Here is a 14312-nt window from a genome sequence, read left to right on the forward strand (position 1 = left end):
TGCATAGCAGATATCGGAAATGTCACTTCATAGGCAGCATCAAAATTTCTGCAAAAGGCAACTCTGATTAGCCAGAAAAAAAATAAAAAAAAATTCAGAGATTTTCAGAGGACTTCACACTGGTTCACAAACCTGAAAAAACATCTTAAGTTAATAGGAGATTAAGTTTAGTAAAATTAAAAGTTGGAATCTGTTTGTATTAGAATTTAATGTTCAAAATGTAGGAAACAATTCAATTTCCAGAAAGATATGCGTAATCTCAGGAAATGAGATCTTTTCATGATTGGATGGCAGATTTCTACAGCTGAATTAAAGAAAAATAGTCTCTCTTTCCTCATCTCTTCAGAGATGGAAGTCATACCATTACCTATAGGTGCCTCCATCTTCCTTCTTTGCTCAGAGTCTTGAGGATTTCACTCAACATTTTGCTAGCCTTATAGTAGTTTCTACTAGAAAAACTCAGTATAAGTTCTCAGCATTCAGTTCTACCATTAGTTTTTTCCTCCTCTCAAGCACATTCAAAATTTTCAGGCTATTGTGTACTGCACAAAAATGTATTCACACAGCAGGGTACTACATCCGGATAATATAACCAGGCAGAGATCATAGAATCCTCAGAGTTGGACAGGACTTCTGAAAGCCATCTAATCCAAATCACTTATGTAGGGACACCACAACCAGATCAGGTTGCCTGGGGCCTGGTCCGGCCTCATCTTGAAAGGAACAGGGCATCAACCTCAACACTATGTAACCTGTTCCAGTGCCTCAGCACCCCCACTGTAAAAGACTGTTCCTTATATCTAACCTATATCTGACTTCCCTGAGTTTGAAGCAATTTCCCCTTCTTCTGTCACCACAGACACAGCTGAAGAGTCTGTTCCCTTCTTTCCTGTAGCTCCCCTTTAGGCAGTAGCTCAGCTTCCAGAAGCATTGTATCCACCCTTGATGTGCGGAAACCAAATTCTATAGCCTAATGAGAGCAGGTATATTATATTAAATTGTATTTCTGAGAGCCCCTTAGCATACAGTCCCTCCCCTTGCATGCATTGTGAGCAGTTGGGGTCTCCTCCTGGTGGTTGTGGGATGAAGGCTCATCATCTTCCTCATGAAGGCTTGTAGTCTTCCTCACTGTAAACTTCTGACCCTGTGGGAGGGGTAGCCCCCAAACCAGTTCTAACTTGCCTTGTGGACATCTTATCACTTACTCACTAAATGTCCTCAAGCTGTTCTCAAAACACTTATCTTTATGTCCTCCACCCCCCACATTGTCCTAATTGTTGCCATCCCCAGTCTCCAAATATTTGCTTCTGTAAACTATCTTTACCCTTCATTTCTGTGAACCATCTTTTACTCTTCACCCTCAGAAGCAATATTAACTGGTTCAGTAGAATATTTACTGGGAAGAACCAGGAATTTGGCTACAGTGAAGGCTAAATCAAACATCAGCTGACATCACTCAGAGTGTGGTTTATGTAAGTGTAAGCCAATGTTCTTATATGGGTTAGTCAGTGTAGCCATATCAATATCAGTTTCACTGTAACAGGTTAATATACAAACTGTTACCATGGAGCTCAGTTCTGTAGTTTAATTTTTAATGTCTTAAATCCTAGAAACAGGAAACTTAGTATACATACTTGGATAAAAAATATGTTTGTTGAGAACAGAAGTTGTTCTCAGCACTACAATACCAGCATATGTCATTCAGGATGCAGTTTTCCATGACACTGTGACATTCACAAGGCATGATTTATTTATTTGTTTATTTATTTTATTTATTAGAAAGGAGTTTAGTGGGAGGATGACAGTTTGATTGGTTGGTTGGTTGATATTTTAATCTATGGCCAAGTGGCATTCAAGAAGGCCTGCTCCTGCTGTCTTTGAGACCAAAGAAAATGAAGGAAATTACTTCCAATCTGATCCTGTGCAGTTAAATGTCCAGCTGCCCAATATTTCAACAAGCAAACACAATGGCATAGTTAGAAATATCCTTTGAAAGGCAATTTTTTATTCTATATCCAAATAACAGTACAATTATATTTCCTTGTGAGTTGATTTGGAAATAAAGCAGAAGAAACAATAAGAATGGAGCAGGCAGATCCAGACATTTCAAGACACTGATATGGTTAATATTTTAGGAGGGAGGGGAGGGGAAGAGCAAAATGTAGTTTTGATTTTTTTCTGACTGGGGGAAAAATCAAGAAGGAAGATAACAGTGTAAAGTAACAGACTAAGCAAAATATCTCCTTGTAATAGACAATATTAAATGCTTTAGCAGCACACACTCAAATATACTGTCTAGTGATCGAACAGAGAACCAAATACTGCAGCTACACCAGTTGTTTCATGGATTCTGACAGGAAAACAAGCAAGCAGAATAATCCCTTCAGCAGAACAAGTACAACGTCTTCTACCCACAACCCATGACACTTTGGGGCCCAAACAAAAAGCTTCATATATCACTCATTTGGACACAGGATGTAAAAATCAAAACAGTGTTTTGTGTATTTTGTGCCATTTACTAGAAAAATGACAGACTAGGACAGCATAAACCATTATTATTTGTCATACAACAGCAAGAAGGTGTTTACTGGGAGTAAGTGTTCTGCTAAACGAGGGGGTATATTTTGCAGTCTTTCATACAGATTCCAACTTGCATACATAATTTATTGAAAGAATGCTGTATCAGTTGATTGCTTGTAGTCCTATTCACCTAGAAAATCTGAAGTACAATAAAAGCACACGTAAAATAGCATGACCATTATGGCTCTGAAAAGCAAAAAAATGCCTACAGTAAAAAACACCATGCTGATTTAAGCACTGCTGTCAACATTTGCTTCTTTTAGGCCCCAAGGACCAATAGACTCTTACAGGGAAGCAAATCTGGATCTTACAGCCAGGCAAAGCTCCTAGTGCTGATTATTCACAGTCATGTCCCCAGGAACTCTTACCACATTTCATATTTTTCAATTTGAAAGAATGCACTACTTATTTTGAAACCTCCCTTTCCCCAGAAAAGTAATCCATCAATAAAAATGTAACATCAGCACACACACACAAAAACACCATGAAAAAAAAACAGAACAGCATACAACCTGAAGAACTGGTGCTTGCCTCTTGTGTTTGATAAATTAATATATAAGCACCAACCTTGAAAATAATTATCCAACAGTATTGTCCATAGCCATAGAATAATACTGTTTGCTGATGTCAGCCTATGTTGGAAGTCTCCATAGTCACCCTGTGTCACAGCCTTCTTTCCCTAATTGAACATGTAATTTAGCTCATGGATTAAGCAAGTGATACAAAGAAAGTAAATCCAACACCTAAATAACCATTTCATGTAGTTAACCATTCATTCATTCTGGTAACTTTTTAATCTCTATGAACTGTAAAATGAAAAGATTATATTGAGGTGAGAAAAATATAATGATGAGAGGGGTAGAAAAGAAATTGCACTGGCTCATGAAGAGACCTAAAACATAGAGGTCTGGTTCAGAGACACCTGTGAACACTGGCACACTCCTAATCTATGCTATCATGAAGCATTAGTTTCCTTCCCCTTTTGAGGGAAAGGGAAGATGACTGACATTGATGTTTACGATACCTAAAAGCAACAAACCTTGAAAAGCTACTCAAACAGAAGGCACAGGCACATATTTACAAGAACAATTGTTTCTTGGGTCTAAAGAATTTGTACAAGGAACTTCATCAGCTTTTCTGATCTGCATAGAACAAAAACCAGCCTATTAAAGTTTTACTACATTTCCCTTCATATTACAGCGTGTCAGATTTTACGCCTTACCTAATCTCTTCTGTTGCCTTTTAATAAAATATTCAAAAGTACCTTTTTACCTAAACATTCAAAAATTCATGACTGTGCACCAAGACAGTAAGATGTACAGATATGCCTTGGTTTCTGTTCTGGACAGGAGCTGTTTCTAGCTCTGAATACCTATCTGATGACTACTGTTTTTCTGTTGAACAAGAATACAGCCCATATATAAGCTTCTGTCTCTAGAAATATAAGAATTACCAGGTGAGGCCTTTTTATAAATATACATCTGGGCATATCAGGTAGCTTAGAACCTTCAGATTAAACCATTTCCTTTCTCAGAGTGGAGTGTAAACATTGCAAGAGATGGCTATGTACTGAATATATTGATACCATAGATATGAATGCAAATGTCACTGATTTCACAGATCCAAATCTTATATCAAATGAATGAGAGGAGGTTTATCTGTTCGTTACAGTGCTCACAGTAACTACATTATTGTTTACTGAATAACACAACTCTTACTACCATTACTCAAAGAACTGAAGGATGATTAAAAAAAAGAGAGAGAGAGAGAGAGAACTGTTATACTTTATATAACAATTATGTATATTGTTTTATATATATATATGTATATATAAAATATGTTAATATAATAATAATTAAATAATATAACAACTGCATGTCTAGCAATACTGAGAGACAGTTCAAATCAAGACTGGTCTGAGATGCTCTTTTACATTGAAGGTCATTAAAAATACCTAATATTTAAGAGAAGCCACGTGCTCCTTAGCTTTTTGGACTATAGACCTCTGTCAGCTCTCAGAATTACTCATAAAAATTTCACATGAAATCACTGTAAACACAAGATATTTCATGTGTTGAACAGAGGCCTGCCTTGAAGAACAGCTGAATTGATTGTGACCTTGAACATCACTAGCTTCTCTTGTATTACGAAGGAAAGAAAATGTAGTTTAAGGACATAGTAACCATACTCACATTATACAGTCCACAGTTTGAAGCTGAATCAAAAACATGCTCACATGTGGATTCGATAATATGAAATCATAAGACTGTAGGTGAAAAATGCATCACTATTTCCAAATTTTGAGAACTTCATTGTCATTGTTTCTCACCTTGAGGTCTAAAACATAAGAATATTTATGCTATTCTGGTAATCTTGACATCTGGTGTGGAAATGAGGAGGTAAACACCTTGTATGAATATGTAACGTATATATAACAAACAACAAATACAGGGAATTTAGTTACGCCTTTAAGTTCAACATTTACCCATAATAAGTGTTCAGTGCTCCCAAACTCAAATGATTGTGTTATTTCAGCAGCACAGAAGTATCAATTCAGTTCACAAATGCAGCTATTTCACTTAGTAAGTAAAGTTGACTTAGTAAAAAACGTCTGGCCTAAGTCAAGTTTTTCATTGGAATTCTTTGTATGTCAGCATAACAAAGATGTATGCAAAATATTTTAGTCAGCCCATCCAAATCTCACTACTCTAAATTGTTCCAATTCAACCACATTTTAAATGCAGTAAAATTCAACAGCTATAATCTAGATCATACACTTACCAGCCCTTTTTTCCCCACAAGCCTTGAAGCCTAAAAGTTACCATGGAAACAAATTCTATATTTCCACAAATTGGAACTGTCAGTTCAAAACAAAAGAAAACCAAAAAAAAAAAAAAAAGAAATGATTAACTCATTGCTAGCTGCACTTCACCCAAGTTAGCAATGCCTAAGTAGCTTGTAGGTTGTCAGACATAGTAGGTGTGACAGGAAAATTAATCAGGGATCCAAAGCAGCATGGCTCTCATAAGGATTTCTTACAATAAAATGCTAAGAACAAAAAACAAAACACTTTCTTCCAGAAAAAGCATTTCACTGTGCATTTACAACATGCCATTGCAACAGTTAATGTCTGATAAGAGTACCACAAAACCACAAATTATCCTATTACCTAAGTTGAGGCAGAAATACTGGTAGAAGCTTTGGACTGAGCATATATCTAGTTCTGCCTATCTCAGATATCTAACAGTGAGACTTAATTTCTCACAGCTTTAGTTTCTTATCTGTAAAATGGTAGTGACAGTGCTTTTAATAACAGATAATACTTTGAGAATGATGTAGCATGTGTCATTTGCACGGCTTCCTAATCATGAAACATCATATAATTATATGACATATGATATCGTACAAATGTCACACTGTGTTTTATTCATGTTTTATGATGGCTGTCTGCAACACTAGAAAAACACAAAGAAGCTGCAGTTCCCAAACTTTTTTCTTACATCTCTAGAAGTGAACAGATGGATCTCCTGCTATGTAGTTTAGATTAAAGTCTGATACGTATCATACTATACATGACCTAAGAACACACAGGTGGGAATTCAAGTAAGAGTGCTAAAGTCCAAAATGAGCACCACTAGGGATCAGACACCCTCCTTTGGCCCACAGAATTTCTCCTGTAGTCAGAAAGCATCACTCTCCTGTTCAGTCTGATATATATTTTAAGTGCTCATTATTTACTTTTACCTTCTTTTATCACTGTAGTGATTTTGTATATTGTCTTGTGGAAACACTAATGAATGTTCCAGTCCTGGTGATGGCTCAGGTAATGTGAATTCCTGCTGGTTGTAAACCAGTTTTAAAGTATTAATATCACTAAAGTATGTCAGATAGACACTATTCTTTACCTAAATAAGACTTGAAAACACACTGTAGAACAACAGTCGTAAGGTTTCTCACCTCTGCTTCAGTGGGTACTTCAAAGGGATGCTTGAAAGGTTACAAGCCATTCATCAGGAGTTCAGAACTTGTAAAGTAAGGAAGCACGTGAACTGAAAAAGTTCAAAACCAGGAGTGAATCGAGACAACAGATCCATGGAATGTGCGAAATTCTAATTGACAGGATCAGAGAACAATGCACAAAATATTCATTGTCACTGTTCATGTTTTAGGACTTGGCTGTACAGTCATGTAGAAGATGAGTAAGTCTCCAAAAAGGTTAAACATAACCTCAGGACTTATGCCATTTCTGCTTTTGGTATTTTTCTTTACTATTCTTTAGCTTTCTTGGATTAGAATTATTCTTATAAAAATATCATTTTCTTCAGCCTCAACTGCAAAACAATAAGGCTACAAAAAAAGACAGCAAGTTCCTAAATCTCTGCATTGCTTTGCTCTGTTTACACGCTGCATATTCTTCCTTCACTCATTTCAGTACTGCATTTCTTCTGCACACCCCTCAGAAACCTGTAGCACTCTGGTGATAGGAGTGTTGCTTTGTTTCATTACACTCTGTAACACAGAAAACGCCAATGCATTTTTAAGTCAAATCCAAGATGCTCGAACATCTTGCTCCTGTAAAATACCGCACATCCGTCATTCCACTGCTGAGAAGGGGAGAAATCTTTGAAGAACTCATGGCTTTCATGCTTCATGGCACTTCTCTCTCCCTCGGAGCTTTGGATATAGGGGATCTTATTTGGGGTCTTATTTACACTTTTTAAAACATGTTCCCTCAAATGGGCTGCCAGATATTTCCATCTCCTGAAAACCACTTTTGCAGCCAGGCTGATCTTAGGACAACAAATTTCCAGTCCTAGCACTGCTTTCACTAGATGTAATTAACATTTACCAACACATGTGAAATGCTATGAGATGTAACACCTTTCATTCTCTTGGAAATCAGACAATAATTAAAGGAGACATTAGCAACGGTTTCTCAGATAAAAAGAAACTGAGATATTATGTTTCTGAGAACTGCTAACAGCTTGCCCTTATTGCAAATGGCATTAGCAGTGCCTTCCAACAACAGACCCAGCTCCATCCCACTTATTTTCTTCAGCTGGGTTGTGCAAGGGGCACAGATTGCATATTCAGTTGTCTGAACGTTTCTCAGGTTGTCAGTCAGGATGCAAGACAAGAGTCAACTGGGGTGGGTTTGGCATTGATATTCTTCTTCCCTGCCCACTTTATACCTTTAAATTGCTGCAACATCTGTTTAAACTGCATCTTCAGAGAAAACTGAAATAGTGTGTCTTGTCTGAATCTACTCCTTACTGTCAGAATACCTGCCTTAAAACTTTGCCCTCAAAGAAAGCCTTCCAAGCCAGGTTATTACTTTTGTGTTTCTGGTAGTCTTATCTGCATTGTCGTGCTCCCTGCCTTATACAATCTTTGCACAAAGGCTTGTTAATATGGCAAATTTTCTCTGGTTACCTACCACAACACAAACCATTCTCTATGAACCAAATAAAAACACATCCTCCAGAAACTGCAGACCCTGGGGAAAAGGACAACTGGATGCTCTGCCAGAATTGGCAATCTACATTTAACATTTATGGTCCCATCACATCTTCAAGCAAGGAAACAGTATTCAGCGTGATCTCATTTTAAATCTGATGCCACCAGTGACCTTCAAACTCTGGAAGCATTGCTGCTGTCCACGTGGGAAATGTAATTATGGAATTTGATTGAAAGCAATGAAGCTGCTTTAACTGACAATATTTGTAATAATTTCTATGTAAATTAAAAATCAATGCCAATTTTAGCTCCCTGGACGAAACTTTCTATTAAACATTTTTTCTTAAAATGCCTGAAATTGGAGATGCACAGGACATACCCTTTTTTAGACAACATCATACTGCAGTTTGGAGGGGTGACATTTTTCATGAGGCTTGTGTGTCTCACTCCCCTGCACACACACACAGGCAAACCCCATCAATTCTAGGCTGCCTTCGGGAGATTTTAATTTGAGCTGATTTTTGATTGATTGCCAAGCATGCTTCATAATGATTAAGTGGGATTTCAAGGGAAACCCACGTGATTTTTTAGCTATTACCATTTTATTTGTATTTTTTCATAGAAGACTCCAGATTTAGCAAGTATTTTACATCGCACCACAATATCTTTAAGAAAGTCTGCTTCTGATTTACCATCCATGATTTAAACCTTTCTCCACTTTCAGGGAAATGCTTGACAGAAATGGGTGACTTGTTTCTTTCTTATTATGTCATTTCTTTGTCTCCACCCTAACTGCTTAAACACCGCAAAGCTGAAAGTACAGCTTCATGCAATGGACAGTATCTTAATTAGGGTCTCTCAAAACGTTTTGCCATCTGCTAACTGGCTCTGCATAAATTCAGTTACATTTCAGGATAGACTTTGAAATAGACATAAAATCTGTGGTGGGGGATGGAAGGTGATAGCTGCGGTTTTCAGACCCACAACCAGCATGCCACTTTGTGTGAGATATTTGTGTGCTGCCATAGAAATCGTAAGCTGTGCTTTTCCCTAGAAGGAAAAAGGACAGAAATGTATTTTGAAATGACCTTTTGTGTTGAAATGGTGTTAACCATATAAGCTACATACTGAATAAAGATTGACTGAGGAACAGCGGAGAGAATAAGAATACTTACAGCTCAAAGGTCTTGCTCTCACACACAACACAGGGCCACATCTGATCTCACAGTGTTTTATCTTTCTGTGACCACACAGACCTCATTAAGCTCCATCTTCTATATAAACATGAATGACTATATAAGTAGAAAGCAAAAAGATGCACAGATTTTACACAAGAAAAAGGTGGAAAAAACTCCGTTCACTCTGTACCCCTTTATCAATAGAGCTAATTTACATCACAGGTGCAAAGCATCAAAAACAGAGTGATACAGAGAATCAGAGAAATTTTGCCTTTCAAAAAATAAATAGCATTTCTTACCTGCAATGGGATCTCACTGGTATCTAAATTGTGTCTGTCTTTAAACCATAAGCAGTGCCAGCCCTTTGCAATCATATCTTCTTTGCTTCCTGTAAGTTGGATAACTCTTTTCTTTCCTATGTCCTCTCCTAGCAGCATTAGTCAGACATCACAAAACATCCAGGCTCTGCAGTGAGGACTGTTACCACCCCTCCACATTCCAGTCTATTTTCCGCAAAATGGGTTTAGGAAGAACAGAAATGAGATAAAATCAAAACATGAATAAATCTTCAAACATAATTGATTTCTTCTTCTTTGTAAATAATAATAATAATAATAATAATATTTTAATTAATGATTTTATCATATGTAACAACTCATGAATTAATTCCTTCTACAAATAAAATAATGAGAATAAGCTACAAACTCTATACTGTAAATGCTACAGAGGACCAGCGTAATCCATCATACCTGTAGTTACATTTTGCTCAGCAAACAAATTGTCAACATGTAATTTGCTTTTGATGTAGGCTAAAAGCACTTTATCATGTTAAAGCTTATTGATGCCTGTAAGGCCCTTTTACCTACAGATGTTTCAAATGTAGTGAAATAATGAAACACTAATCTCTAAGACTTTTATTCTATAATAGATGGATTTTTTTTTCCTCACTAAATCAATTCAAAGGCTAATTGGGGTGGAAGGTGACTATCTCTAGCGGTTATAAATACATTTGCATTGCTATCAATCTTTTACACGACTGATGTTTAACGAGGCCGAAGAGCTCAGACCAGACTCAGAGGTGCCACGCTGCGAAATCGTAGTCAATGCTGACATCAAGTGGCAGAACTGGGAGTTGCAATACCCTTCTTTTTCCTGCCTTATTGCGCATACTCTGCAGTTAACACCTGTAATAAAGGTCGGATGGCTCTTCCAGCGTGCAGACTCTTTTGCCTAGCTCTGTTGGCCACATGAAGCTCCATCCGTTTCAGTCTACAATAGGCAGTTATGACAGAAAACAGCAGACACCCCATGGAGATTGAAGAAAGATTGAAGTCAGATGCACTGCAGCTGCATTAGACACATGATTTGAAACTCCACAGGCCCAAGTGTCAAGGTAAGAGACAAGGACCTTTACATCTTGATATGCTTATCATCTGACTACCTCCAAAATACCTGCAGGCATGGCTGTTTGCAATATTGCAGTGAGCAATGTAGAACAGGATACCCAACATACACAAGTCCAGCTTACATCCCCAAAAAAGTGTAAAACTAGTCAGGAAGGTAAGCTTTCTTCAATAAACTTCAATAAATACCTTTGATCATGTTAAAAAATGTTTTTTACTTTTTTCCTAATGAACACAATACAGAGATAGGAGATTAAAAGTAGTTGTTTTCCTACCAGAAAGGTTACTTGGCAAGAGAGCTACTTATTTTACTTCTTTTTTTTTTTTTCCCAATAGACTTGGATCATCTATGAAACTTCAGTGTCTCTTCGCTGCATGCATCATTTCTGCATGGACTGCTTGCAATGAAGTGTATCTTCTTCTTCAGGAAAGAATCATCTAAAGCAATTCTTTTGTGTACACCTGCAACTCTTACCCATCTCCAACTAGACAAGCAGTGCCCATGTAAATGTCATAATGGAGAATAATACAAAATAAGTATGGAACCAGCACAACCTTTATGACATTATAGCATTATGTGCTCCCCAGGCCTTTACAGACAGAAGATATAAAGTAGGCAATTATGGATGGAGATGATGGAAGACTGGGTTTACTGAAACCAGCTACTATGACTGCAGAATCCTCCCTTCATGTACCTAATGTTGCAGTAAGCAGTTCATAAACCATAACTAATGGTATTGAAGTAGCAGGCAAGAAACTTGTACTGTCCTTTATTAGCAAATGTTTTAATGTACAGTGCCACAAAGCAATTTATTCCATGTAAATATTAATGTCATATCATGGTACATCCCGTTGCAAACAAAGACGAGCCTTTGCGACAGTGAACAGGCTAACAGGAGAAATGAAACAGAATCATAGTTTCATGGAATCACAGAATGGCCTGGGTTGAAAAGGACCTCAAAGACCAGAAGCAAAAGGCCAGGGGGAAATGCCATCACGAAGACAGAAGATGCTCAAAATGGGTTACAGTGTCTTACAGGAAGGAATGTACAATGTTGCTTAGCCAAGCAAAGACAGTGTAAATCTGAATTTTGTTTAAAAGCTATTAGGGGCTATTCTTGTCTCACTGTGAAAAAAGCACCATGAAAAGGATCAAAGCATGGTACATTACAGGAAGTTAACAGGCCAGTGCAACCAACGCTACCACCAGAACATGTTAACCTCAGTACTGTTTGATCTATATCTGATGGTAGTCATTGCTAGTGAGAGAATACTCTGCCAGATACACATTCAGTCACTGCAGCCATGTTGAGGTAGATTTTTCATACCCATAGGTGTTAACACTCTCAATTTGATCCAAGCCTGTTTGGAAAAATTACATTTGAAAACAGTCACAGAAGTTCTATAGGGAGCTCCCTGTCATCACCCATCTAAGCCTTTCAGGGGTTTAGATGTACTTCATTAAAAGCTTCACATCCACGGGGTAGGACAGCACTGTATATCCACATGAAATATTGGCTACGAACGATCTGCCAAATTTCCATGAAAATTGATTTTGTGCCTTTAGCTTTGCACCTTCTTTCTTAGGTTTTGATGTTACACTGCTGACTTGCTTGTACATCAGTGCATGAGCAATTAGTGCATTAGTTGCTGAAGGCAATTTGCAAACAAGCAAAATGTCAAGAATGATCATAAAGTAGCATTTCATTTCTCCCAACACGAGATACTTGAATTTTAATCACCCCTGCTCTTCAGCAGCCATAAAGGAGAGTGAGTGAGCAATGTTAAGCTAAAAGTTTTAACAGACCGTTATTTATCTATGCTTTCTTATTATTTTGTTGGGATCCAAGAGCAGCATTCACATTCTTAAAAGACAGTTTTTCTTGCCTAGAAAGACCATCTACATGGAAGCTGATGCAGCTTCTCTGCAGAATCTGGCCCTAATCTGTGTCGTGTGTTTCATTCAGAGGAAATGTCCTAGTTTTGTTGTACTACGTTACCATCTATTAAAACAAAATTGGAATTTTTCAGTCCAACAGCTTGCCTTGAAAGACTCTTATAGGCAGATTTGACCTTTACGTTATGAATTTCATTTCATTATAAGCTCTTACATTTAGATTACTGCTTAACGTGAACTCTCACTGAAACGTGACCTGACAATTACTATCTGTATTTATTCATGCTAAGCTTTCTGCTTAACAACTATCAGGCTAAAAGTGGTGTATGGTTACTAGAGAAACAGTATTTCCTGCTATTTCAGACAATGAAGGTCATACCAGCCTCATATGAAAGGAATGAAAATGTTTCATATTTTTCAACAGTGGCGTTCAATTTAAATTCATTATTTTAATCACCTGAAAATGCTTTTTTTCCCAACACCTTTTCATGTAGACATCAGGCATATCGTTTATCATCATTAGCGCTGCTCCACCTATAGGGTATAAGTACAAAACAGATTCTAAACTTACTGAACAATAGAGTTGGGAAGGAAAAAGAAAAAAAAAAAAGAAAAAAAAAAAAAAGGCTCAGGCCTTCTGTGTCTGGATTTTATTATATAATATATTGTATTACTTTAATTTTATTCATATTCTTATCCTCTTGGCAGTAATTTACCTTTCTAAATCCTACATTCAAAATATTTCTGAATCTCAAATATATCTGTTAGTTGTTTGCTTGGTATTCTTATAAAGCAGGTCAAGAAGAATAACTGCATAGGTGTAGTTCCATGATGAAAGATATGATCAGTTCCTAAATCCTCCTCCACTTCATCATACTATTCACTGCAAGGACCTCAGAAAGCCAACAGCCCATCACTAACTTTCCTTCTTTCTTCTTGAAGGTGACAAACTGCCAACTTAGGATCCACAGGAACACTGCAAGTGGGAGCATTTATATCACATAAAAGGTGTTTATGTTGGAAGTAACCGCGGGAGACAAGTCTCATACTATCATGGTCAACAAGCCTCGTTTATTAGGTGTTACCAGATCTCATTTATACAATCAGTAATAAGTTCATGCATATTGCAAAAGTTAAGCTCAGGATGGTGAATTAGACATTACTTCATCTGACCTTTGTGGTTAGTCTTATAGATACTTTTTCTTTGCAGCTTTGTCTACACCTTGCTACACATCTTGCTTTTCCTTAGGCCGTCCCTTGCTTCTAGATACATATTTCATCTTTAGCTACATACCCTTTTTTTTCACATAACTGATTTCTCCACAGCTGCTTAGCCCGTGGCCGTCCCTAGGATAAACCCGGTCTTTGTCTTTAATCACATTCATTCTTTTACAATTTAACTAGTGGAATCTCTTCATGTCCTTTCTCATGAAGCCATTCTGCATAAACACTCTCCACATGTTTATATCAAGTTTTTTGTACAGCAATTCAAAATGAGAGTGAACTAATTCAATCAATGAGGATTTTCTGTATTAATTAGATAATCTGCAATATTAGCCACTTATATCATTACCTGGACTGTCAACAATCTGTAGCTACACATGTATATATAAATATGATACATTTCTTTCGGACCCCAAGATTTTGAGTATAAATATAGGCTGTTTTCTTTTTAGTACTTCTCTGTCCTTATATTTTCACATTACTTCTTTCTCACTTTATCCCAAATGCACACACGCACCTTTGCTTCCATCTTCAGCCTAATTTTCACTGTTTCAGACTACCCAGGCTGAAGAA

At 37.1% G+C, this 14312-nt stretch overlaps 1 long non-coding RNA gene across 2 annotated transcripts in view; it reads right to left on the reverse strand.

The window, feature by feature from the left end:
- LOC107306712 overlaps window positions 1-9711 on the reverse strand; it is a 32904-nt gene extending 23193 nt beyond the window's left edge. The window contains exons 1-3 of one of the 2 annotated variants that reach the window (XR_001552247.2): window positions 9515-9711; window positions 9213-9329; window positions 6538-6629 (exon numbers count right to left, since the gene is read on the reverse strand). This is a non-coding gene — a long non-coding RNA (uncharacterized LOC107306712). The remainder of the gene's footprint in view (window positions 1-6537; window positions 6630-9212; window positions 9330-9514) is intronic. The other variant, XR_001552246.2, reaches the window with a different exon arrangement.
- Window positions 9712-14312: the final 4601 nt, after the last annotated feature.

This window comes from Coturnix japonica, chromosome Z, assembly GCF_001577835.2.
Source record: "Coturnix japonica isolate 7356 chromosome Z, Coturnix japonica 2.1, whole genome shotgun sequence".
Classification (NCBI taxonomy): Eukaryota; Metazoa; Chordata; class Aves; order Galliformes; family Phasianidae; genus Coturnix; species Coturnix japonica.